Source organism: Pseudophryne corroboree, chromosome 10, assembly GCF_028390025.1.
Source record: "Pseudophryne corroboree isolate aPseCor3 chromosome 10, aPseCor3.hap2, whole genome shotgun sequence".
Classification (NCBI taxonomy): Eukaryota; Metazoa; Chordata; class Amphibia; order Anura; family Myobatrachidae; genus Pseudophryne; species Pseudophryne corroboree.
The window spans coordinates 319,687,467-319,715,259 of record NC_086453.1 but is presented as its reverse complement, the minus strand read 5'-3'; the positions used below and the strand labels follow the sequence as shown (position 1 = coordinate 319,715,259).

Here is a 27,793-nt window from a genome sequence, read left to right as displayed (position 1 = left end):
GCCCATCTAGGAGTGGCACTGCAGTGTCAGACAGGATGGCACTTCAAAAAAATACTCCCCAAACAGCACATGATGCAAACAAAAAAAGAGGCGCAGCAAGGTCGCTGTGTGACTAAGCTAAGCGACACAAGTGGCCGACACAAACACCTGGCCCATCTAGGAGTGGCACTGCAGTGTCACGCAGGATGGCACTTCAAAAAAATACTCCCCAAACAGCACATGATGCAAAGAAAAAAAGAGGCGCACCAAGGTCGCTGTGTGACTAAGCTAAGCGACCCTAGTGGCCGACACAAACATCTGGCCCATCTAGGAGTGGCACTGCAGTGTCACGCAGGATGGCCCTTCAAAAAAATACTCCCCAAACAGCACATGATGCAAAGAAAAATGAAAGAAAAAAGAGGTGCAAGATGGAATTGTCCTTGGGCCCTCCCACCCACCCTTATGTTGTATAAACAGGACATGCACACTTTAACGAACCCATCATTTCAGTGACAGGGTCTGCCACACGACTGTGACTGAAATGACTGGTTGGTTTGGGCCCCCACCAAAAAAGAAGCAATCAATCTCTCCTTGCACAAACTGGCTCTACAGAGGCAAGATGTCCACCTCCTCCTCATCCTCCGATTCATCACCCCTTTAACTGTGTACATCCCCCTCCTCACAGATTATTAATTTGTCCCCACTGGAATCCACCATCTCAGGTCCCCGTGTACTTTCTGGAGGCAATTGCTGCTGGTGAATGTCTCCACGGAGGAATTGATTATAATTCATTTTAATGAACATCATCTTCTCCACATTTTCTGGAAGTAACCTCGTACGCCGATTGCTGACAAGGTGAGCGGATGCACTAAACACTCTTTCGGAGTACACACTGGAGGGAGGGCAACTTAGGTAGAATAAAGCCAGTTTCTGCAAGGGCCTCCAAATTGCCTCTTTTTCCTGCCAGTATACGTACAGACTGTCTGACGTGCCTACTTGGATGCGGTCACTCATATAATCCTCCACCATTCTTTCAATGGTGAGAGAATCATATGCAGTGACAGTAGACGACATGTCAGTAATCGTTGCCAGGTCCTTCAGTCCGGACCAGATGTCAGCACTCGCTCCAGACTGCCCTGCATCACCGCCAGCGGGTGGGCTCGGAATTCTTAGCCTTTTCCTTGCACCCCCAGTTGCGGGAGAATGTGAAGGAGGAGCTGTTGACGGGTCACGTTCCGCTTGACTTGACAATTTTCTCACCAGCAGGTCTTTGAACCCCTGCAGACTTGTGTCTGCCGGAAAGAGAGATACAACGTAGGTTTTAAATCTAGGATCGAGCACGGTGGCCAAAATGTAGTGCTCTGATTTCAACAGATTGACCACCCGTGAATCCTGGTTAAGCGAATGAAGGGCTCCATCCACAAGTCCCACATGCCTAGCGGAATCGCTCTGTTTTAGCTCCTCCTTCAATGTCTCCAGCTTCTTCTGCAAAAGCCTGATGAGGGGAATGACCTGACTCAGGCTGGCAGTGTCTGAACTGACTTCACGTGTGGCAAGTTCAAAGGGTTGCAGAACCTTGCACAACGTTGAAATCATTCTCCACTGCGCTTGAGACAGGTGCATTCCACCTCCTTTGCCTATATCGTGGCCAGATGTATAGGCTTGAATGGCCTTCTGCTGCTCCTCCATCCTCTGAAGCATATAGAGGGTTGAATTCCACCTCGTTACCACCTCTTGCTTCAGATGATGGCAGGGCAGGTTCAGGTATTTTTGGTGGTGCTCCAGTCTTCTGTACACGGTGCCTGAACGCCGAAAGTGGCCCGCAATTCTTCGGGCCACCGACAGCATCTCTTGCACGCCCCTGTCGTTTTTTAAATAATTCTGCACAACCAAATTCAAGGTATGTGCAAAACATGGGACGTGCTGGAATTTGCCCAGATGTAATGCATGCACAATATTGCTGGCGTTGTCCGATGTCACAAATCCCCAGGAGAGTCCAATTGGGGTAAGCCATTCTGCGATGATCTTCCTCAGTTGCCGTAAGAGGTTTTCAGCTGTGTGCGTATTCTGGAAAGCGGTGATACAAAGCGTAGCCTGCCTAGGAACGAGTTGGCGTTTGCGAGATGCTGCTACTGGTGCCGCCGCTGCTGTTCTTGCAGCGGGAGGCAATACATCTACCCAGGGGGCTGTCACAGTCATATAGTCCTGAGTCTACCCTGCTCCACTTGTCCACATGTCCGTGGTTAAGTGGACATTGGGTACAACTGCATTTTTTAGGACACTGGTGAGTCTTTTTCTGAGGTCTGTGTACATTTTCGGTTTCGCCTGCCTAGAGAAATGGAACCTATATGGTATTTGGTACCGGGGACACAGTACCTCAATCAAGTCTCTTTGCAGCAGGATGACTGCTGTGATATTTCATCTTCCTTGCAAAGGACTGTTGTACAGTCAATTGCTTACTGGAAGTAGTACAAGTGGTCTTCCGACTTCCCCTCTGGGATGACGATCGACTCCCAGCAGCAACAACAGCAGCGCCAGCAGCAGTAGGCGTTACACTCAAGGATGCATCGGAGGAATCCCAGGCAGGAGAGGACTCGTCAGACTTGCCAGTGACATGGCCTGCAGGACTATTGGCTTTCCTGGGTAAGGAGGAAATTGACACTGAGGGAGTTGGTGGTGTGGTTTGCAGGAGCTTGGTTACAAGAGGAAGGGATTTACTGGTCAGTGGACTGCTTCCGCTGTCGCCCAAAGTTTTTGAACTTGTCACTGACTTATGATGAATGCGCTGCAGGTGACGTATAAGGGAGGATGTTCCGAGGTGGTTAACGTCCTTACCCCTACTTATTACAGCTTGACAAAGGCAACACACGGCTTGACACCTGTTGTCCGCATTTGTGTTGAAATAATTCCACACCGAAGAGCTGATTTTTTTTTTTTGTATTTTGACCAGGCATGTCAATGGCCATATTCCTCCCACGGACAACAGGCATCTCCCCGGGTGCCTGACTTAAACAAACCACCTCACAATCAGAATCCTCCTTGTCAATTTCCTCCCCAGCGCCAGCAACACCCATATCCTCATCCTGGTGTACTTCAACACTGACATCTTCAATTTGACTATCAGGAACTGGACTGCGGGTGCTCCTTCCAGCACTTGCAGGGGGCGTGCAAATGGTGGAAGGTGCAAGCTCTTCCCGTCCAGTGTTGGGAAGGTCAGGCATCGCAACCGACACAATTGGACTCTCCTTGGGGATTTGTGATTTCGAAGAACGCACAGTTCTTTGCTGTGCTTTTGCCAGCTTAAGTCTTTTCTTTTTTCTAGCGAGAGGATGAGTGCTTCCATCCTCATGTGAAGCTGAACCACTAGCCATGAACATAGGCCAGGGCTTCAGCCGTTCCTTGCCACTCCGTGTCGTAAATGGCATATTGGCAAGTTTACGCTTCTCCTCAGACGCTTTTAATTTTGATTTTTTTGGTCATTTTACTGATCTTTTGTGTTTTGGATTTTACATGCTCTGTACTATGACATTGGGCATCGGCCTTGGCAGACGACGTTGATGGCATTTCATCGTCTCGGCCATGACTAGTGGCAGCAGCTTCAGCACGAGGTGGAAGTGGATCTTGATCTTTCCCTATTTTTTTAACCTCCACATTTTTGTTCTCCATATTTTAATGCGCACAACTAAAAGGCACCACAGGTATACAATGGAGATGGATGGATAGTATCTTTATGGACGACGAGTGACGACACAGAGGTAGGTACAGCAGTGGCCTACCGTACTGCTATATACAGTATAATGGACCTGGTGGACACTGTCAGCATACTGCTAAACTAGTACTACTAGTATAAAGAAAAAAAGCCACCACAGGTATACAATGTAGATGGATGGATAGTATACTTATGGACGACGAGTGACGACACAGAGGTAGGTACAGCAGTGGCCTACCGTACTGCTATATACAGTATAATAAATGGACCTGGTGGACACTGTCAGCAAACTGCTAAACTAGTATAAAGAAAAAAAGCCACCACAGGTATACAATGTAGATTTTATGGATAGTATACTTATTATTATTAATGGATGACGAGTGACTGACGACACAGAGGTAGGTACAGCAGTGGAATACCGTACTGCTATATACAGTATAATGGACCTGGTGGACACTGTCAGCAGACTGCTAAACTAGTATAAAAAAAAGCCACCACAGGAGTGTTTTTCAGGCAGACAAACGTATACTGGTGGTCACTGTCAGCAAAACTGTGCACTGTACTCCTGCTATAACTGCTCCCCAGTCCCCACAATTAAGCAGTGTGAGCACTCAGCACAGATATATCATGCAGCACACTGAGCACAGATATGGTATGGAGCGTTTTTTTCAGGCAGAGAACGGATAAAAAAAAACTGGTGGTCACTATCAGCAAAACTCTGCACTCTACTCCGAGTCCTAACAGCTGATCCCCAATCCTCCCCACAATTAGTAATAAAACAAGCAATCAACTGTCTCTTCTACAATTATAAACGGAGAGGACGCCAGCCACGTCCTCTCCCTATCAATCTCAATGCACGTGTGAAAATGGCGGTGACGCGCGGCTGCTTATATAGAATCCGAATCTCGCGAGAATCCGACAGCGTGATGATGACGTACGGGAGCGCTCGGGTTAACCGAGTCATACGGGAGAATCCGAGTATGGCTCGGACCCGTGTAAAAAGGGTGAAGTTCGGGGGGGTTCGGTTTCTCTGAAACCAAACCCGCTCATCACTACTCTTTATATATACAGTGGTTAGCTGTATATATATTCTTTTTGCCAGAAAAGAGGTTTACATGCTGCCCAGGGCGCCCCTCCCCCCCCCCTGCGCCCTGCACCCTTACAGTGACCGGAGTATGTGAGATGTATGGGAGCAATGGCACACAGCTGCAGTGCTGTGCGTTACCTCAGTAAAGATCATGAAGTCTTCTGCCGCCTCTGAAGTCTTCTTTTCTTCTCATACTCACCCGGCTTCTATCTTCCGGGACGGCGGCGCGGCTCCGGGACGAACTCCAGGGTAAGACCTGTGTTCTGACTCCCTCTGGAGCTAATGGTGTCCAGTAGCCTAAGAAGCAGAGCCTTGAAACTCACAGAAGTAGGTCTGCTTCTCTCCCCTCAGTCCCTCGATGCAGGGAGTCTGTTGCCAGCAGGCTCCCTGAACATAAAAAACCTAACAAATATACTTTCTGACAGGAAACTCAGGAGAGCTCCCTGTAAGCACCCAGTCTCCACTGGGCACAGTATTAAACTGAGGTCTGGAGGAGGGGCATAGAGGGAGGAGCCAGTGCACACCCAGATCTTAAGTCTTTCTTAAAGTGCCCATGTCTCCTGTGGAGCCCATCTATTCCCCATGGTCCTTACAGAGTCCCCAGCATCCTCTAGGACGTAAGAGAAAATCATTTATAATGTAATCAAGGGGCATGTTATTCTATTATTATTATTATTATTAATATTGATAGGCCCTCTTCCAATTTTTGCTTTGCAGCCAGGTGATGCAGTGTTCTACCCTTAACTACTAATTCTCACAAGTACTATTGTGACATTTCTCAACAAATCTATTACTACAAAATTGCAGCCTGATTAAATGACGTTATTGCAAATGTGTGTGCGTCACACCTAAAGTGCGTGTTAAATGCCTCAGCTCCCAAAGTGCATTCTGTGCTCGTTAGATGTGACATGCATAGCCAAATTAAGTAGGGTGCAGAGAGGATACTGCACCCCAGGCCCCCCTCTGTCAGGCCCCCCCTGGCTGGAACACACTGACATCACTAGCTCTCCCTCTTGTGCAACAGCAGAACCAGGCAGCCAGAATGTGAGAAGGACAGTATGAAGTGCAGGCAGAGACACAGGGGTATAAAGTTTCATGACCTACCGATGGAGCTTCCCGACCGGAGGAGAGATAGATGGGGGGATAAAGCTCTGAGTGACTCAGGGATTCCAGCATCTCCTCCTCTTCTGTGTTGGAAATACCTTTCTTATCAATTAAATAGCTCAACACAGGAGATGCCAATCATATATTAAGAGGGAAGTCCAGGTGCAAAGCATTTTGTCCCTAAAAGAATGAGTCATAATGTAATATACCCCCCCCCCCCCCTACCCCCCCCCCCCCCCCGCCCCCCTTCCTCCCCAGGGCCTCCTTATCTTAAGTGACCCAGGCACCCCCAAGGCTTAATCCTGCCCTGGTGACATGCATGTGCTACAACTGTGATTACGGGACTGATGACCACTGGGAGAAGAGGGGTATGTATAACATGACGGGGTGTTGCAGCTGAGGTGACGCGGCAGACATAGGTTCATTTAGGCAGAAGAGGACTGGTATGGGGGGTAAGTATGATGGGAGAGGGCAGGGAAGGGACAGAGCGGGGCGGGACAGGGGAAAATGAGGGTGACTGAGATGACCAGGCAGATGCCATTTACTAATAGCTAATAATAAGACGGAAACATTCAGGAGTCATTCATTTGTCCATTGCAAAAGTACAGTTGGTGGAGTTACAGAGTGTGAAACCCCAGATATTCTGTTTGCTGCAATTCATTATAGATTGGTAATTTGTCACTTGTACTCTTCATTTTTCTTTCCAGGACTTATCAATCATGTATAACTGTCTGTAGGAGCAGTCAGCAGCTAGTCGCTATGAGTCGTGTCAGCACATTAATGATAGCTGTTTTTGATGTCGCAATGAAGATTGACATCACTATGAACTGCCTGTGTATTTCTACACCTACAGTATATACTTAGATGTGCTAATAATAGCAACACAATTGTCTTCTGTGCCACTCAGTGCAATGTAAAATTATACAAACTGGCTTAGTTATAGCAAGCAGTGTATTGCCAGGACCAGTTGGGCATCTGGGAAGAATTTTTTATAAAAAAAAATAGACAGGCAATACTGCTGGACTGTTAGGAAAGCGTTACACCTAATACAGGGGCAGATGTACAGTATTAACCTGGAGAAGGCATAAGGAAGTGATAAAGCAGTGGTAAGCGCAAGGTGATAAACGCACCAGCCAGTCAGCTCCTAACTGTCAATTTGCATATTGGAGCTGATTGGCTGGTGCGTTTATCACCTTGCACTTATCACCGGTTTATCACTTCCTTATGCCTTTTCAAGGTTAGTACATCTCTCTCACAGTTATTTACAAAGCGCACTTGGGAAGTTATGTAGAGTGGGGTATAGCCACAATTTTAATGAGCCATTTACTCGTTATAGTACTGCCCGTGTACACAAAAAAGTTTGTATGCATCAATGCGTATGTAGATTTTGGCCCTGGGTGTACGGATCATTTGTATACATTTATACACTTGAGTGGGTCCTGCAGAAATGGGGGTTGGGGAAATGTCATTGGGGGGGTCAATTACTAGGAGCTATCACTGTGGCTTTTATAGTTACTGAGGAATCTGTTGCCACTGGCGTGTGGGGTGTAGTATTACTGTGGGAACCTATGCACACCAGGAGGATGCTAGATAATTGAAGGCATATTATTGTTTTTACAAAATATTTAAATCTTTTTTTATGATTATGTTAATGTTTTACACTAAATTTAAAAAAACAACAATTTTCAAGGAGACTTTTTTTTGGGGGGGGAATCATCAGTTAAATGGTTAGATCACTACTTTTGAGAAATGTAGAATTTTCTATAAAAATGATTACACAAGAAAGAAAAATGTTTAAATCCTGTGGAGTCATCTGATTCTGAATAAAAAAATCAGTCTCATTACTTTTCCATCAGTCCTCGTCTTATCCTCCTCCCCTCTAGGTACACTGATGTACCCGTTACCGCAGGGGCTACATAAGGTTACAGACGTCAACCTTGCCTATGCTTACTGAATTTTGCATGAATTTAGACTGATTGACAAATTAATTTTCTAAATAGCTGAAATCAAATATATCCCAGCATTGCCCAATAAAGTAATGCTCACATCGCATTCATTTTCCAGCTCCAAAGAGTCTTACTTTAATAATGATAATTAATAATAATAATTTTATTTATATAGCGCTCTTTCTCCAACAGGACTCAAGGCACGTCAAGCTCCTCCGCAACTTTTTGCTGAAATGGTTATTTAAGAGCATTGTGATCTTGCTAAATTATGTGACATTCTGGTTCTTTTCATGGGTAGCGTAAATGAAATTAATTGTGTAGATGAAGAATGCAGCACTCTGGGTCAACATTTAAAGCGGTACTGTTTGGAAAAGCCACATTATTGGTCGCCATGCTAATAAAACTAAACTACTTCATCCTAAGGCACCTAACCATGCGGCATAGGTTGCATACTAAGGGGGTTTTGATACAGTAATTTACCCAATGGCCCTTTTGTTTGATGTTGGGCAAAGCACAAATAATACAGGCGGTGATGTTTCTAGGGGCAGGCGAGCCATGCTGCCACTGCATCGTCCAATTATTGCAAGGGACGTCTCCTACAATCCGCAGCACCAGGTCTCCATTACTACCTGGTAGGCAAACACAAGGAAAATGTGTTTTCTGCTCAGGCAAACATTAATACAGTATATGGGGGTTTTACTTCCATCAGGAGGTGTTGCTTTTTGGGAGGGATCAAAAGTAAACTGATGACATCATCGTTGGCGCCACAAACAGGAGGGGGTCATTTGCTTCATAAAAGCCAGCACACTAATTAGTGAGAACTTCAAAGACAGTACTTCCTACGTCTGTGCCTTTATTAAGGCAGGGCTAGATTCAGAGTTGTACACTAATGCATTGGCAGCTGAAAATTTGTACGCAGCCAATGTGCGAACATATTATGTCATACGTGTATTTTACATGTGCAGGGCATGGGAGGGGACAGCTCCCAATAGGGGGCTTCTGACAGCCTGGTAAAGTAAGCAGGGGTTGAATGCTGGTATTATCAGATATGGGTATGGCTGGTACTGTAAGCGCAGGGAGGTGCAGTGTGTAGAACTGGGGGGCAAGGTCATTTTTCCCCACCAGGCCAAGCCCCTGTTTCAGTATATTTTATCTGTTTGCATTGGGAGCCATGCTATTTAGTAACTGCCCTGTGGACAGGAGGGACACTGCTCAGAATGCCGACGCCGGCATCCCAACATGGATCGAAATGTCTGCACCTGGATCCCGAATGCTGGAATCCTGATCGATATCCGCAAGGACTCCTCATTAGTAAGGCGCAGGGGTGGGGGGAGGTTAGGTTTGGGCTATGGGGGAGGGTTAGCGTTACACTGTGGGGAGAGGGGGTTTGGGTTAGTCACCCCTGGGAGTGTTAGTGATAGGCTACGGGGAAGGGACAGTTATGTTTTGACTGTGGGAAGGGGAAGGTTAGGATTAGACTGCGGGAAGGGGAGGGTTAGGGTTACACTGTGGGGAGGGAGAAGGTAAGGGTTAGACTGCGGGAAGAAGAGGGTTAAGGTTACAGTGTGGGGAGGGGGAAGGTTAGGGTTAGACTGCGGGAAGGGGAGGATTAGTGCCTGCAGAGCTAGTCTTCTATAGCAGCCGCCTTTGAATGGGCGAATTAGGTCCGCCCAGACTCCGATGCCCCCAGGTCTTACAAGGTAACAAGGCACCAACTGAGACTGAGGGTAAATAAAGGGAAAGCTAACTAAGACTGGCGTGACTACCAATGGGAGAGAATGCAGAAAAACAGCAAACAGATTATGGGGCTAATTCAGACCTGATCGCTGCTGTGCGTGTTCTCACAGCAGCGATCAGGTCTGAAGTGCGCATGCACCGGCGCCGCAGTGCCCCGGCACATGGCAGACAGCCAACGGCTGTCTTAGCCCTGCGATCGCCTCTGCCTGAATGACAAGCAGAGGTGGTCGCTGGGCGGGAGCGGGCAGGCCCGGCAGAATTTGGCTGCCATTTAGGTGGCGTGGTCCAGGCAACGCAGGCGTACCCAGACCATCACATGCAGCCGCTGCCACCCGGGCAGCGATGAGTGGCTCCCTGCCAGCGCGCAGGAGCTGCGCTGGCTGGGAGCTGCTCCTACAGTACAAAGCATCACCGCTGTGCGATGCTTTTGTACTTGTAGGACGGGGTAGGACCTGACATGCGGGGCAGACTAGCTCTGTGCTGGGGTCCCCCTGCATGTCTGGGAAGCTGATCATAGATGTGCTAAATTTAGCACATCTACGACCAGATCTGAATTAGCCTCTATGGGGGTAATTCCGAGTTGATCGCAGCAGCTAATTTGTTAGTAGTTGAGCAAAACCATTTGCACTGCAGGTGTGGCAGATGTAACATGTGCAGAGAGAGTTAGATTTGGGTGGGGTGTTTTCAAACTGAAATCTAAATTGCAGTGTAAAAATAAAGCAGCCAGTATTTACCCTGCACAGAAACAAAATAACCCACCCCAAATCTAATTGTCTCTGAAAATTTTATATATGCCCCCCCTGCAGTGCACATGGTCTTGCCCAACTGCTAACAAATTTGCTGCTGCGATCAACTCTGAATTACCCCCTATGTGTGGTGCGGCCGCCACAATGCCAACACAGGAACCAAGGTACAGAGTGTTGAAAGCAATGACACTGAATATATGAGTTATTGTGAATGCAGCAATGCATAAGATGTAATAAGCAACCTAATAAACTGTGAAAGCAACAATGCTCAAAGATGTTATAATACAAAAATGCAGGCAAGCAGTGTCTGCGTGGAAATGTCACAAAAACCTGAATACAAGGCTAGCTGGTTCTGGTCAGGTAATCAATCTGGCAAGGTCTCTGGGTCACAGGTTCAACACAGGCAGACAGGATCTCATATGAGCTGACAGGCTCTCACTGAAGCAGGAACTCAGGTGACGGGTAACGAACTCAGGATTCTGTCAGGACAGGATACACTGGATTCCAACTAGACATAACAAGTACAATAGAACCAATTGCATAGGTTCAAGATTCCACCATAGGACGGGGCCCGGACACAGGTACAAACAGGAACATGTAGCTATCACCGGCATCAGATGAAAGGCAGGCTGGGTAATAAAGGAAGCACGCCCCAATCAGAATGGCTGGAAGCCAGACACAAGGTAATGGCCAAATTATCTGACATGTGATACTGCACAGGCCACACATACAGGAGACAGGCTGCAGTTACACAGACTCACCAAAGGCGGCTCGCAACAGTACTCTAAACAAGTACATGAGGAAACCTGGAATGCTAACAGAAATACAACATAAAAACATAAACAGAATGCAAACAGGAATGAGCCACAGTGGTGGCTCATGACAGCTAGCTCGCTGTGCACCACCATCCTTGAGACCCTTTAAAAGGTAAGTTCCAGTTGGCATGGATATCCTACCCCTATTGCATAGAATGTATCCAGGTGTCTCGAACAAGTGCTGGAGATGTTAAAAAGCTCTGGGAAGTCTCCTACATATTTGGTGAGATTGCCCGTCCCTTTCCCCTTTTTGATCTTCAGTCTTTAAATGTTCTGAAGCAATCCTAGGGGGTGATGTCCCTTGGGACCCGGGGTTTGGGCTCTTAAATATCACCTCTGCTACTGCTGGCACTTATAAGAAGTCCCTTTGTAGGCATCTTAGTAATGCAGCAAAGGATTTGATCCCAGTTCTGTGGAAGTCACCTTATACCCCTACCTTTAGAGACTGGTTCAAGAGGAATAACTATTACATTGATACGGATGATATTGTCTCCTTCTCTGTGGACAAGCTCATAGACTTTGAAGTCACCTGGTTTTATTATTCATACATAGGCCCTACTGTAGTCTCCTCTCTTCTTAGAGCTTTCATTATGTCATATGTCTGACTCGGAACCAGACTACACACCAGCCTCTTCCTTAAGATGATGATTGGATCTTCTACATCCTAACGGGATCGGTATGAAATACCTCCAATCAAAATCCCGACGTTCAAAATCCCGACACCAATTGACCGATGGTCAAAATCCCGACAAGGTCAAAATCCCGACATGGACAAAATACCGACATTTAAAATACCGACAAGGTCAAAATACCGACATGTAAAATGCCGACAGGTCAAAATACCGACATGCGGTTTTTGTTGGTTTTTTGTGTGTATGTCGACATAAGTCAACATGGACACCATATAAAGTGTACCGCGTCCCCTCGCATGGCTCGCTGCGCTCGCCATGCTTCGGGCACGGTGCCTCGCTGCGCTCGGCACACTATTATATTCCCCCTCCAGGTCCACTGGGAAGGTCAAGTATGAACAAGTCGATTTCAATGTAAAAAATCATGAAAAACTCATGTCTGTATTTTGACCTGTCGGCATTTTACATGTCGGTATTTTGACCATGTGGGTATTTTAAATGTCGGTATTTTGTCCATGTCGGGATTTTGACCTTGTTGGGATTTTGACCATCGGTCAATTGGTGTTGGGATTTTGAATGTCGGGATTTTGATTGGAGGTAAACTGACTGCATCCCATCCTAACTACTATTACCTTTCCCCTCACCCCACCTTCTTCCCCTACTCCCTTCTTCCGACAAACTCATTTCCCACTCCTTATTTTCTTTTTTTAAGTGCTTTTTCTTTTTCCCTTTCAGTTGTATTCAGGTTATACAACCTATGTCATTTCTGCTAATGCCGGGCACAATGTACATTTGTAACGTGATACATTCTTCATAAATTCTACAACTTTCAATGTTTTCATGTATTGTAATGCTACATGTCCTAGTAACCCTTATATTATCTGTACGTTGTCAAGTTTGAATGACTTCTTTATTGAATAAAAACAGTTTGAGAGGAAAAAGTGTGCTAAATTAGAAATTAGTCATCTGTAAAGAATTCTCAATGCTCACATGACTTGTATTAACCAATGACTGAAAAGTTCCACGGTGCGTTAATGTTTAAAAAGGCCATGTTTTATTCCTTGTTAATTTGTCATAATGGTGAAGGAAAGGGATGTGTCTGAGAGCACCAAAAGTGCTGTCATTACCAAACACAAGACCTCTAAATGGTAAAAAGCCATCTTCAAATAATACAGTACCATATGCCACACACCAAACCACAGGGCTTAATGGGCCAAGGCCAAGTGGGACGATACTCGGGCTGTTTCTAGACAATTTGGCTACCAGTGCGAGTTAAAAATGCGCCCCCCCCCCATTGACATTCAAATATGCGCCGCCTCCCTGCATAGGTATAAAAACACACACCAGCGAGGGGACGTGGCCTCGCTAAAATGGGCATGGCCTCACAGGAAAAGACTACCTTACACCCCAATTTTTGACCCTGCACCAACAGACCTCGGCCACCACAAAGAAAAAACGAATTCCAGCATATTAAGCTCCACACAGTAATTCCCCTGCACCATATTATGCCACACACCGCAATGCCCGTGATAGATTATGCCCTACAGGAAAGCTTCTAAGTACTTTTAAAATTACCTGCTCGTTGGCAAGGGTTTCATACGCTGGGTGTCATGCTTGTTGCCAGGGGTTTCATGCGCTGGGTGTCATGCTTGTTGCCAGGAGTTTCATGCGCTAGGTATCATGCTCGTTGCCAGGGGTTTCATACGCTGGGTGTCTTGCTCGTTTCCAGGGGTTTCATACGCTGGGTATTATGCTCGTTGCCAGGGGTTTCATACGCTGGGTGTCATGCTTGTTGCCAGGGGTTTCATGCACTGGGTATCATGCTCATTGCCAGGGGTTTTATGGACTGGGTGTCTTGCTCGTTGCCAGGGGTTTCACTTTCTGGGATCCATGCTCGTTGCCAGGGGTTTAATGCTTTGGGACGGGTGTCATACTCACTGCCAGGGGTGTGTAATGCTCATTGCCAGGGGTAATGTCATTGCTAGGGGTGTGTAATGCTCATTGCCAGGGGTGTGTAATGCTAGTTGCCAGGGATAATGCCCGTTGCCAGGGGTGTGTAATGCTCATTGCCAGGGGTAATGTCATTGCCAGGGGTGTGTAATTCCCATTGCCAGGGGTAATGTCATTGCTAGGGGTGTGTAATGCTCGTTGTCAGGGGTGTGTACAGCCAGTGCTGGCGCCAGACCCACCAGCCAACCTGCTCCCCCTCCTCCCTGTCATAGTTCTTCGCTCGGGGGCGGAGTTTCGTGAAATGGCACCAGACCCACCAGTCAACCTGCTCCCCCTCCTCCCCATCATAGTTCTTCGCTTGGGGGCGGAGTTTAGTGATGCAAACGTGTCATTCTGCGAAACTCTGCCCCCCAAGTGGAGTACTATGACAGGGAGGAGAGGGAGCAGTCTAGGGACAGGTAAAGTGCCGTGGCAGGCGCCACATGCAGTCGCATGGGTCGCACGGCTCGACCGCCGAAAGAAACGGTGCTGATGCCACTTCTGAAAAAAGACATAAAAAATACCAACTGATCTTTGTCAAAATGTACCGAGACAAACCGCAATCCTTCTGTCAGGAGAAACAAAAATAGAAGTCTTTGGCAATGCAAATCTGCAATTTATTTATGGGCGACAAACTAAAGGTTTTAAGGAAAGTATATTGTGGTTAAACGTGGTGAGTGATGTTGTGGGTCTGCTTTGCTACATCTTGTACTGGAGGCCTTCACCATATTGAAGGTATCATGAGATCAGAGGATTACCAAGGCATTTTGAAGTGAAATGTGCTACCCAATGTAAGAAAACTAGGTTTGTGTCAAAGATCATGGGTCTTCCAGCAAGATAAAGATCCAAAACACACATTCAAAAAGACAAAAGGATGGTTGAAAAGGAATAAAAATAGATTGTTTTAAACTGTCCATAAATGAGTTCTCAGGGTTTATTCAGGAAGAGTCGGGTTGTAAAACCTGACACTTCTAAGAGTGTTTATGCCCATTATTTAAAAGGGCAATGCTTTTACTAGCTGTGTCTTGCTAGTAAAAGCATAGGGCATAAACACAATCAGAAGTGTCGGGTTTTACAGCCCGACTCATCTCAGTCCAACTGAAAAACTGCCATTGGGAAAAGGAATCCTGCAAACATTCAAGAACTTCAACAAATTGCGAGGAAGAGTAGGAGAAACTACCAGCAGTCTTGGGCAAGGGGCTTATACAGTAGGTGGCTTCAAGAGATGTTTGGAGGCAGTCAAAGGATATGCAACAACGTATTAAGGAAAAGACCTTTAATACTGTCCTGGTGATATTTTTCATTTCATTGTTGACTTTGCTACATGTAAGTTGAAAAGGACTGTTGTTTTGGTTAATACTTTGGACATCTTATTACAATAGTCTGATGATATGAAGTTGGTACATTTCCGTTCATTATTTAAATTATTGTACAGGTTGTACTTAAAATACAAGAGTATTTGGTGGCCAATTGTTAGGTACTAGATTAAATCTTGATTGACCCTTGGTTATTTACTTGTCTATACAGTGTACCAGACCTCTGCCATGGTTGCCGACCATATTTCTGCCTGTCCCTTGTGTGACTTCATTGCCTGCTTTGTGTATCAAACCCCTTAAACTGTCCTTCACTAAGATTAGTGCCTTACCCATTACTCTCAGGGTTGGACTGACCACTGGGGTACAGGGGAAACCCCCGGTGGGCTCCACTGCCCGGGGGCCCACCCCCTCCTCTAGGGATCAGGTTCCAGACTGTGCACTTGAAGTATACATTATATATGTTACATTATACTACACAGAACTATGGTGCATTTAATCTGGTACCTTATCGTACATGGACTAGTAGTATTTGCTATATATATTTGTCAAAGGGCACAGACCATGCACTCTCTAATGGTTAGCCAAGATCCTATGTTGGCTGGCCACACCCCTGAGCATGGGCCCCAACAGCTGCATTTCCCCAGTGGACCCTTCATGCCCCAGTCCAATACTGATTGCTACTACCACCATTTACATAAATGTATACTCTAACTTGGGACTGTCGAGACATTGCACGCTAGCATCTTTCAAACATCCAGGCTGGGGTTTCCCTGACATGGTCACATATGATGCAGCCAGTCAGAACTGCCCAATGGGCGGCTGCTGGATAATTATCTCCCTGCCCCCATTTACTTTCGTATCCTTCCCAGTTCCCCAGTGTGTGCCGATCACTCATTGGGTGCTCTGGAAAGCCCAGCATCAACCTTTTACTTGGCAGCTCCAGAGAGAAGCAGCGACGGGACTTCCAGAGCTTCCCCACTATGTGTATACCCGGCAGCTGCAGAGAAGAGCAGCTGCCAGGACATATAAACTTATCTGGGCCCTGTCCTCCAGGGTGGTCCATCACAATTATCATCACCACTTTCCGATTTTCTCATGATATATAGCAAGGAAAATTCTTATTTATTATTTATTTTTTGGGGGAGGGAGGGTTTGACCTTCGATCATTTGAAAATAAAATTCAAAACAATCGTCCATCGATGGTACAACCGTTGGTGTCCATCTCAACAGTATATCATTACTATTTCTTTGTTATATAGTGTTTTTAAAAATGTGATTTAAAAAAATCATGTTGTATAATTTTCAAGTACATGTTCTTGATCTAATTCAATAATAAAAAAATTACAATTTCTGAAAATTAAAAAAAAAAAAATGAGCTATTACTGACTGTGACCATTATGTGCATTACTTGTATCCCGATCTGTGTCGCCCCTGTTCTCTGTTTTCAGACACGGCAGCAGAGTAGGGGGCATGTGTGAGAGAAGCTGCTGAATTGGGGATGCATGTGTGAGAAAAGACACTAGGTGCAATAAAATGTAAAACAGTATTTGAAAAAATCTTAATCTTAAGTGTGTAGTGGTGAGTGAGGGAATATTTCACATTTTATAATACGTCAATTGAAAAATTGTGTCTGAAAGTAGTGGCTGCTGCAGCACTTACCACACAGTGCATAGGGCGGAGGGGGTGGTTAGCACATATAGTATACATATGTTATGCTGTATGTAATATATGTGCTGGCTGGTTATCCCAGGGATCGGCAGCCATGTGTGTATCACAGTCGCCGCTGCACCCAGGACTCTGCATTTGGCTTCTCTTCTACTTCCACTATAAGCCCACCCCCAGGCTCCAGTAAAACTAGCCAATGGGACTCTGGGAGGTGGGTTTATAGTGGAAGAAGAAGAGAAGCCTAATGCTGAGTCCCAGGTGCATCGGTAGCTGTGGTACACACATCTATGTCAATCCCCGGGATAACAAGCCAGCACATATTTACACTGCTCAAAAAAATAAAGGGAACACTAAAATAACACATCCTAGATCTGAATGAATGAAATATTCTTATTAAATACTTTGTTCTTTACATAGTTGAATGTGCTGACAACAAAATCACACAAAAATTATCAATGGAAATCAAATTTATTAACCAATGGAGGTCTGGATTTGGAGTCACCCTCAAAACTAAAGTGGAAAAACACACAAAAGGCTGATCCAACTTTGATGTAATGTCCTTAAAACAAGTCAAAATGAGGCTCAGTAGTGACTGTGGCCTCCACGTGCCTTTATGACCTCCCTACAACACCTGGGCATGCTCCTGATGAGGTGGCGGATGGTCTCCTGATGGATCTCCTCCCAGACCTGGACTAAAGCATCCGCCAACTCCTGGACAGCCTGTGGTGCAACGTGGCGGTGGATGGAGCGAGACATGATGTCCCAGATGTGCTCAATTGGATTCAGGTCTGGGGAACGGGCGGGCCAGTCCATAGCATCAATGCCTTCGTCTTGCAGGAACTGCTGACACACTCCAGCCACATGAGGTCTAGCATTGTCTTGCATTAGGAGGAACCCAGGGCCAACTGCACCAGCATATGGTCTCACAAGAGGTCTGAGGATCTCATCTCGGTACCTAATGGCAGTCAGGCTACCTCTGGCGAGCACACGGAGGTCTGTGCGGCCCCCCAAAGAAATGCCACCCCACACCATTACTGACCCACTGCCAAACCTGTCATACTGGAGGATGTTGCAGGCAGCAGAACATTCTCCTTGGCGTCTCCAGACTCTGTCACGTCTGTCACATGTGCTCAGTGAGAACCTGCTTTCATCTGTGAAGAGCACAGGGCGCCAGTGGCGAATTTGCCAATCTTGGTGTTCTCTGGCAAATGCCAAACGTCCTGCACGGTGTTGGGCTGTAAGCACAACCCCCACCTGTAGACGTCGGGCCCTCATACCACCCTCATGGAGTCTGTTTCTGATCATTTGAGTAGACACATGCACATTTGTGGCTTGCTGGAGGTCATTTTGCAGGGCTCTGGCAGTGCTCCTCCTGTTCCTCCTTGCACAAAGGTGGAGGTAGCGATCCTGCTGCTGGGTTGTTGCCCTCCTACGGCCTCCTCCACGTCTCCTGATGTACTGGCCTGTCTCCTGGTAGCGCCTCCATGCTCTGGACACTATGCTGACAGACACAGCAAACCTTCTTGCCACAGCTCGCATTGATGTGCCATCCTGGATGAGCTGCACTACCTGAGCCACTTGTGTGGGTTGTAGACTCCGTCTCATGCTACCACTAGAGTTAAAGCACCGCCAGCTTTCAAAAGTGACCAAAACATCAGCCAGAAAGCATAGGAGCTGAGAAGTGGTCTGTGGTCACCACCTGCAGAACCACTCCTTTATTGGGGGTGTCTTGCTAATTGCCTATCATTTCCACCTGTTGTCTATTCCATTTGCACAACAGCATGTGAAATTGATTGTCAATCAGTGTTGCTTCCTAAGTGGACAGTTTGATTTCACAGAAGTGTGATTGACTTGGAATTACATTGTGTTATTTAAGTGTTCCCTTTATTTTTTTGAGCAGTGTATATTACATACAGCGTAATATGTATGTATATATGTGCTAATGCTAATCCCCCCCCCCCCCCCTTCCTTCCCATGTACTGTGTGGCTGGCACTGCAGTACAGGGGCAGCAGCCGCCCCAGGTTTAAAGGTATTGTGGTATTTTAAATGCTAAGTAAAATGGAATCTTATATACTGTATACAGAGACGTAGTTAAGTCACTGGGTTATGTGTCACCACCAAGGGTTAATACAATTGCCACCACCAAAATGGGGGAGGGGTATCGCCGGGATGTTTTTTTCTGTCACTAGGAACACTAAAATGTCTAGTTATTGCTACGGGGAAAGGGCATAGTTATAGGGAGTTCAGTATGGCTTCCCGGCGGTCGGGATGCTGGCGGTCACGTGACCAACAGGGGCATCCAGAATTGAAGATCCCGACATTGGAGAGGGTAAGGTTTCTTTTATCCTCCCCCGTCCCCTATCCTAACCCTTGGATGGGTGGGGCTAGGGCTAACCAAACACTAGTGCCTAACCCTAACCCCCCTAGTGCCTAACCCTAACACCCCCTCCCCTTGGCCCTAACCCTAAGGCAAACCCCAGTACTTACCTTTGGGATGTCGGCTATTGGTGTTCGGGATTACGGCGTTAGTCACATGACCGCCGGCATCCCGACTGCCCGCATGCTGAATGCATCCTGCTATAGGCATACAAACCGACTGAAACACACACTCCAGCAAGCCTGACATGGACTAATTGCGTCATTGCAGCCTCATCCGCTCTGTGTGACGCACTGTAGTGGTGCGGTCATGATGACGCAGCTGGCACCTCCTCTATGGAATCTCATTGAGGGGAGTTAGAAAAAGTCAGCAAGTATAGGACTAAACATGTGACTGAATTACCTGTTCTTTAAAATACATTTTTATGTGATGGAAAAAAAAGATATTTTGATTCCAGGAAATGTAGCAGCCTCCAATATTTCCTGGATGAAATAATCTCCTGGCAGCTTCTTAAATGAGGTCCAATGTTAGACGCAGGGAATGATGAGTTGAGCAATAATGTAATCTTGCCTCAGGCCCTAGATTTTGTTGAGACACATCTGCCCCCTACTGTTTTCTACTTCAGAACCATGAGAATAAAGCTGGTTCACTTTAGTCATCCTCTGACCTCCCAGCTTGCATGATACCTTACCCAGTCAGATAGTACGCTCTCATTCCAGTACACTAATCCCAGAAGAACTGACTAGCATATTCTATATTTTTCTCACTACGAACATGTTATTATATATGTCTGTACCTGTTTTATGTTTCCTCTCCCTGCATCTTGTTCTAGCATGTATAGATTGCTACCAGGATTACCATTCATATTTGTGCATTTTATAGTTCGTACAGCAATGTATAATTAGTAACAGAGGTACGTCTTTAAGGAGATTCTTTATGGCCAGAACAGAGGGTTCACTGAAGATCTCTCGGAATTCCAAGTCCCAGAGCCGGCCCTAACCAATATGATGCCCTAGGCAAGATTTTGGCTGGTGCCCCCTAGCACCACCTCTGGTTCCGCCTCTGACCTTGCACCTCTTTCCCAGCACCATCACCCCTCATCCATAGCAGTCCTTATTTTGGGGTTTGTACCCCCTATATTTTAAATAGGAACAGTTCGCACATTTGGCGCACATCCCAAAAAGGGGTGTGTTTTTGCTGGTAAGGGGCATGGCCACACAACAGTAACCCCAATTCCAATTACGTCACACAGTACTGCAACTTTATTCACATTTGATCATGCGATAGTGTCCATAATTCATATTACATCCGCAGTAGTATCACTTTACCTTATAAATGTTACTCCTCACAGTAGAGCCCCTTATTCACATTACATCACACTGAATTGCTCCTTATTCACATTACACCACACCCTATTGCTCTTTATTCACATTAGACGACACAGTAGTGCCCTTTCTATACGCAACGCCACATGGTAGAGCACCTTATACACATAATGCCACACAGTAATGCCCCTTACACATATGAGACACATTATTAATGTCCTTATAAACATAATGTGCCTTACACATTATGACAACCTTTATTAATGCCCTTTTACACATAATGTCCCTTCCACATATGCTGCACATTATTAAGGCCCTTATACACATAATGACACACATAGTGCCCCTTACACATTTGGCGCACATTATTAATGCCCTTATACACGTAATGACACACATAGTGCCCCTTACATATATGTTGCACATTATTAATGCATTTTTACATGACACACATAATGCTCCTTACACATATTCCGAACACTACTGCACAACCAACCCACTCACATGCACACAGCACTCACACTGCCACGAACACTGTGACCTCTGCCTCTGCTTGGATACAGATGTGTCCTCATAAATCTTGCCTCAATGCTAACGTCGGGCACATTTTTGTAAATGAAAATGCATCTTATTTGCATTGCTATGTGGCTAGGATGCACAAGCAGCTTCTGCTGATTAAAATGATATGCAGCATGCCTATATACTGTGTGAGACTGTGGCTGTCTCTGCATATGAAATGCTACACACAGAATATAGGCATGCCGCATATCATTTTAATCAGCAGAAGCTGCTGATGCCCCTAGGCATATCAAATGCCCTAGGCAATTGCCTAGTTTGCCTATGCCTATGGCCGGCTCTGCCAAGTCCTTAAGGAAATGTAAGAATCAGGCGTGGAAACAAAAAGCAAGTTAAATGCTAGTTAGGCATGGCCATTTGTCTATGCTTTAACAGAGCGTTTAGTGTGCATTCATTAACGTCTCATAGCTTCCCTGTAGCACAGTGTGCTGTGGTCTGCACCCATATAAATTCACTGCATTTTACTGAGTGAAAACGCTCTTGAACACAGGAGCAAATGTTGAAAAGGAGACACAGGGAAGAAAATGCTGGTTATACTAGAGATGGCCATTGTCCATCGATGACTCGAAATCATTGATGGTTTATGGCCGATGTAGAATAATTTTGGCATCGATGGGGGAGAACCAGATGACATCGATGGCAAGGCATAACCAAAATGTTTTATTATTTTTTCAATGAGATGCCAGGATATGGAGCATAGCTCCGCCCCCTCTACACCCACGAAGCCCCACACTCATGTTCTGATTGGCCCACGGGCCAATCAGTGAAAAAACAGGGATGATCATCAGTTGAGGAAATCACCAATGGTCATCAACTGCATAGTTTCAGACATCGATGGTTACTTGTCATATTGCTGTCTATGGCAACCACACCGATGGCAATCCCTAGGTTATACATGTGTATGCTGTACTATGCACTTATGTTATTTCCTGTTTGATAAACATCAAAGTGCGTTTAGAAGGCTTTAAAGATATGTGCTTAGCAATTCCAATTACCACATGTTTAGGAGCCCTTATGCTGCTCGATTGTCTCTTGATCAATGTGCCACTCATAAAACAAGTGTACCACTTCACAAGCTATAGGAATGAATTAAGCTTATATGCTTATAACCTCTGACTAGAATTATTGCGCAGCTGATGAATGACCCCTTTACGCTCCCTATAGAACCTTGGGAGTCATTCGGAGTTGATCGCTAGCTGCATTTGTTCGCAGCGCAGCGATCAGGCTAAAAATCGGCAGTTCTGCGCATGCGTATTCGGCGCAATGCGCACTCGTGTCATACGGGCACAACGAACGATGTAGTTTTGCACAGGGTCTAGCAAAGCATTTCAGTCGCACTGGTGGCCGCAGAGTGATTTACATGAAGTGGGCGTTTCTGGGTGGCAACTGACCGTTTTCAGGGAGTGTTCAGAAAAACGCAGGCGTGGCTGGGCGAACGCTGGGCGAGTTTGTGACGTCAAAACAGGAACTAAACAGTCTGAAGTGATCGCAAGCGCTGAGTAGGTTTTGAGCTACTCTGAAACTGCACGAAAAAACTTTGTAGCCGCTCTGCTAAGCTAAAATACACTCCCAGTGGGCGGCGGCATAGCGTTTGCACGGCTGCTAAAAACTGCTAGCAAGCGATCAACTCGGAATGACCACCCTTGCCTTATGTGTTGTTTGGCTCTCCCTGGAAATCCCCGACCTTTTTTCCAGTTGTGCAAGATGGTGTTCCTGTGGCTGTGTTCATGGGATGAGAGGGTGCCGTGGGCACTGGTGACAACAAGATGGTCACTTGCGTGGATGATTGCCATGATTTTATTTTGCAACGTTATCACTAGATTGCCAGTACCATCGGGAATGGGGAGGGCGAATGCTACCTGTTGACATACTGTATAGAGCCAGCATACAGCTCCCTCTCAGTTGGCCTATATCGACGCATGCACATGCCGACGGCCACACCTGCTCATTGGCTGCTGGGGACCAGAGCCAGGAAGCGTAAAACTATCACAGTGGTTCTAGATCATTGTCAGGACTGCCTCTGATAGACTCAGAGCCATCTCCTAGCAAGAGAAACTTAGTACCCATGAAAATGTTAATTCTCACTGCAAAATTTTTTCAAAACCTATTTATGCAGAGTGTGATAAATATGCCTCATGGACCCCAAAGTCTCCATGTCATTCAAATTTAGTAACAAAAAAAATGTAAATGTTGTTTTTTTTCCCTTTAAATTATAAAATAAGTTTCTGCAAGAAACTATAAACCTATGTAAATATAATTAAGGCTTACAATATAATAACAGAATTAATACTGATCTTATGAACTTGCGTTTTTATTAACGATGACTACCTCAATATAATTCTAAAGTATTGAAACTGCAAATGCAGTCTTAAGGGGGGTACTCACCGAGCGATCGCTGCTTAAAATCTAAGCACTCTCACTAGATTGCTTCGATTTTAAGCCTGATCGCTCCATGTGTAGCCCCCTTCAGCGATAGCGATGTGCAGCCCCGTGCATCGCTATCGCTGGTGCTAGATTGGCCAATCTAGCGGGTCGCTCATTTCACCCACTGGGTGAAATGAGCGGCCCCCCTGTCTTCCCCCGCACGCTCAGCACACATCTCTCCCGCATCGGCCAGTGAGTACTGGCCTTCAGGGCTCAATCCAATTACCTGCAATGTGAAGTGTATGCTACACTTACGGTGCCGCCGGACTTGTGGATATTTGTTTGCAGCCCTGTAGGGTTGCATGTAAAAGTCTGCGAGCCCGTTGTGAGATACGGCCATGGGGGGAGGGGTGAATTGCAGTGCCGTTGCCAGCGTCTACACGTGGTGACTCGCTTCCCTCGCAGGTAATTGGATTGCCCCCTTTTGATTTAATCCTTTCACTGCTGATGGTTTGTCCCCCACTGTGCTGAGAACTCTCTAGCAGGTATAAGTCAGGTCTCTCATAGGAGCTAAGCAGGAGACTTCTGTCTCTCACCATAGGGTAAATGTATGAGCCATCGTTATTGGGGAGAAGTGGTATAAGCACACGTTTTGTGCACTATATCTCTTCACCCCATGTATGAATGTGCCGATGTGTGCGCCCCTGTCCATATTGGCACTGCTAACTATAAGCTAGCATGTCATTATGTCATGGCAATGTATAAACGGTCAGCAGTGCTTTCGACAGCTGTAGGTAGCGATGCCCAATCGCCACAGCAGGGACATAGCTGTCCTTGGATGTGGCGGGCGCCAGCTTCGGACTGCTCGGGGGTCAAGTGTGAGTAGCAAGACTCCGCACGTGCACAAAGGAGTCGGCTGGGCAGAGATACACAGCAGATCAACACTAAGCTGATGTGCTGTGTGCTCAAGGGGGCATCGCCGGAGGCAGACAAGATGTTAATACATCTTTTCGATGCCTCTTTCTTCTTCGCCTTGGTAGCAGGAAGTTCCGCTATAATACATTTATCCCTATATCACTTTACACAGTAAAGACATAAGCTCAGGAGTGATCTTGGTGGCCATCTTGGAATAGGGCATGAGCCCCCCCCCCCCCCCCCCATCCCCCGGAAGACAAGAAGAGTGGAATTCCTATTTATATTAAAAAAATATATATATATATTTTTTAAAGTGTAAGAAAGTAAACTAAATGCAAATGTACATGGGGGGTCATTCCGAGTTGTTCGCTCGCAAGCTGCTTTTAGCAGCTTTGCACACGCTAAGCCGCCGCCTACTGGGAGTGAATCTTAGCTTATCAAAATTTCGAATGAAAGATTTGCAATATTGCGAAAAGACTTCTCTGTGCAGTTTCTAAGTAGCTCGAGACTTACTCTGCCAGTACGATCAGTTCAGTGCTTGTCGTTCCTGGTTTGACGTCACAAACACACCCAGCGTTCGCCCAGACACTCCTCCGTTTCTCCAGCCACTCCCGCGTTTTTCCCAGAAACGGTAGCGTTTTTTCACACACTCCCATAAAACGGCCAGTTTCCGCCCAGAAACACCCACTTCTTGTCAATCACATTACGATCACCAGAACGAAGAAAAAACCTTGTAATGCCGTGAGTAAAATACCTAACTGCATAGCAAATTTACTTTGCGCAGTCGCACTGCGGACATTGCGCATGCGCATTAGCGACTAATCGCTCCGTTGCGAGAAAAAAATAACTAGCGAACAACTCGGAATGACCCCCATTATGTATTTATTTATTGTCACAAACACCACAAACAAATACTTTGTGGTTCTTGCTTCAGCGTGAATCCACCTCTCCGAAATATCAAACATAGGGATTGTACACGCAGATTTTCATAATGAAACTGCACTTCCATTTTATTTTGCTGGTTTTGTGCATTTCAGGTCATGTGTCAGTCCCTCGTCTTTCGATTCGTGTCACTGGCCCAAGAGAGAAGACTTAACAAGCAGCATTTCTGATTCTCTGATTGCATTAACTAATTTCCTCTCTTTTGATCTCTTACTTCTGAACCCGTGATGTCACTGGCTATATAAATGCATATAATTACACAAGTATACTATTAGTCACAACGAGCGCTACAAATACTAGAATTTCTGGTATATACACTCATGTCTTTACTGTATGAGGCAATCGCGTTGACTCAACCTGGCATCTCATGATTTTCACAGCCTGCTTGTGTTAGTGCTTTGAACTTTGCTTTCATTGTCCTTTAATAATGATGTATTCGTGTACTAAAGTAATAAAATAAAATAAAAAAATAAATCTTCTCTCCAGCGTACCTTTAAATCCTCCCTTTAATTCTCTGAAGCTTGGGTGCATAGGAAGATGCCCTGTTATACAGTAGAAGCAGTGAGGCACAGAGGAGGGGGTCTGTAGATGGCAACTATTATTTTTCTCTCTTTGTTGGCAGGACCACGTTATAAGGTTTAATGTACCAACAGCTGTTGGCAGTCACTGGAAAAGATGCAGCTGGGGACATTTGGGACCAGATGTAACCTACCCCCCTGCCTCCATCCCCACAGTCTTCCCTCTGACCTTGAGGCTTTGGAGGGATTGTGTATCTCAGCATAGAAATGTAAACCCTTACTGTTGTGCTCTATGGAATGTTAACCGTTAAACTGGTGTAATTTGCACAGGAAAAACAACATGGGGCCAAATGTAATAGCGTGAGAGTTTCAGAAAGTGAGAGATTTGGTTTTTCTTTTTTTTTTTAAAGTGGCAATCATTTACACTGCAAAATCAGGTTGATCTTGCTGTGTAAATGATTGCCATTTAAAAAAAAAAAACTGCAAAACATTACCAAATCTCTCTTTTTGAAACTCTCACATTTGGCCCTTGAACTCTTTGAGTTCGTAGTCACCAAATTATTGGCCCAATTCAGACCTGATCGCTATTGTGTAAATTTGCACAGCGGCCGATTATCGAATGACTGTGCATGCGTAAGCACCGCAATTCGCAGGCGCGAGCCCAAACAGCATCAGAATGGTGTGAAAATTTTGACCGCATGGCGTACGCAAAGTGATTGGCAGGAAGCGGACATTTGGGGGTGGTAACTGGTTGTTTTCTGGGAGTGTCTGGAAAAACGCCAGCGCTCCCAAGCGTTTTCTGGGAGGGTGTGTGACGTCAGCTCCGGCCCCGATCAGCCTGTTTCTATTGCACTGGAGGAGTAAGTCCTGGGTTACGCACACACTGCACAGACTGGAAAAATCATTAGATGGTGAGTTGCGCACGGATTTGCAGATGTTCGCTGCCTGGCGAAGTTTTCGCACGGCGTACACATGCATTTGCACACTTGCACGGGGTAGGTTTCCTCTCTCCCTGGGCGGCGACTATCTGATCGCAGCCCTCTGCAAATTTGCAGCACAGCCAGAGGCGGATTGGCCATAGGGTTTACAGGGAAGATTCCCGGTGGGCCGACGCACCCGCGGGGCCTGTTTTGTTTAAGGACATGTGGTCCTTTTTATAGACATAATGAATATGATGCAAAATAATTTGCATATATGAAAATGACTTTGCCACTTAGCCTGTGATTGCAGATGATCTAGTGTATGCTCTGTCTGCCTGCTTGGCTGACATATAAGATTGAGTGAATAGTGATTGGGATACGTTTGGAGTAATAAGCAAGAAAATATATCTTTCTAAAGAATGATATAGTTTCCTAAATTCTGAAGGTGTATCATATAATGCGCTCATAATATTTAATTTTATTTCTTTTTAGCTTCCCCCTTGATGCTGGACATGCCCACTATCTGGAAAGTCTTGGGGGGAGGGTGCTGCTGCCATGGCCCATGGCTAGACCTTACACCTCTGGTGCTGCCCATGTGGGGACACTAGTACACATTTTTCCAGGGCCGCTTTTTGTTCCCTATCCGCCCCTGAGCACAGCGTTCAGGTCTGAATTAGACCCAATGTTTTTAAGTGTCACATACTGTACCGTAATGCCATATATTGCAGAATAGCAAATAGCTCTGCACTGCAGTAACTCTGTTGGTGGTATAAAAGCAAATTGACTGACTAATCCAAAGATTCTGAATTTAGAATCGTAACCACAGCCCAATGATTTTGTTATTAATTCTTACATATAAGATATACTGTATCTTTTTCCCAGCACAAGAGAAGACTGATCTACATCTAATTTAGAACATTTAACATTAGCAATAAACAAGAAGATGTATAATGTACAGTAACCATAACAATCCCTAGTTTCATTGCCCAACAGTACAGATTGTCATCTCTGTTTTTTGATACTGACAGACAGATTTTGCGGATATTCCTACTTAAGCAGAAACGAGTTAATCACAAGCTTAGTGATTTTGACTGAGCCGTCTGGAAATAGATTTAAAATCTTGCCTGTTTGTG

General features: G+C 45.7%; 1 protein-coding gene and 1 long non-coding RNA gene across 5 annotated transcripts in view; one reads left to right on the top strand and one right to left on the bottom strand.

Moving 5' to 3' along the window:
- Positions 1-8,302, top strand: part of LOC134966624 (uncharacterized) — a 355,275-nt gene extending 346,973 nt beyond the window's left edge. Inside the window, exon 8 of the long non-coding RNA XR_010188679.1 lies at positions 8,018-8,302. This is a non-coding gene — a long non-coding RNA (uncharacterized LOC134966624). The remainder of the gene's footprint in view (positions 1-8,017) is intronic.
- NECTIN1 (nectin cell adhesion molecule 1) overlaps positions 1-27,793 on the bottom strand; it is a 383,707-nt gene that overhangs the window by 191,121 nt on the left and 164,793 nt on the right. The window lies entirely within an intron of this gene.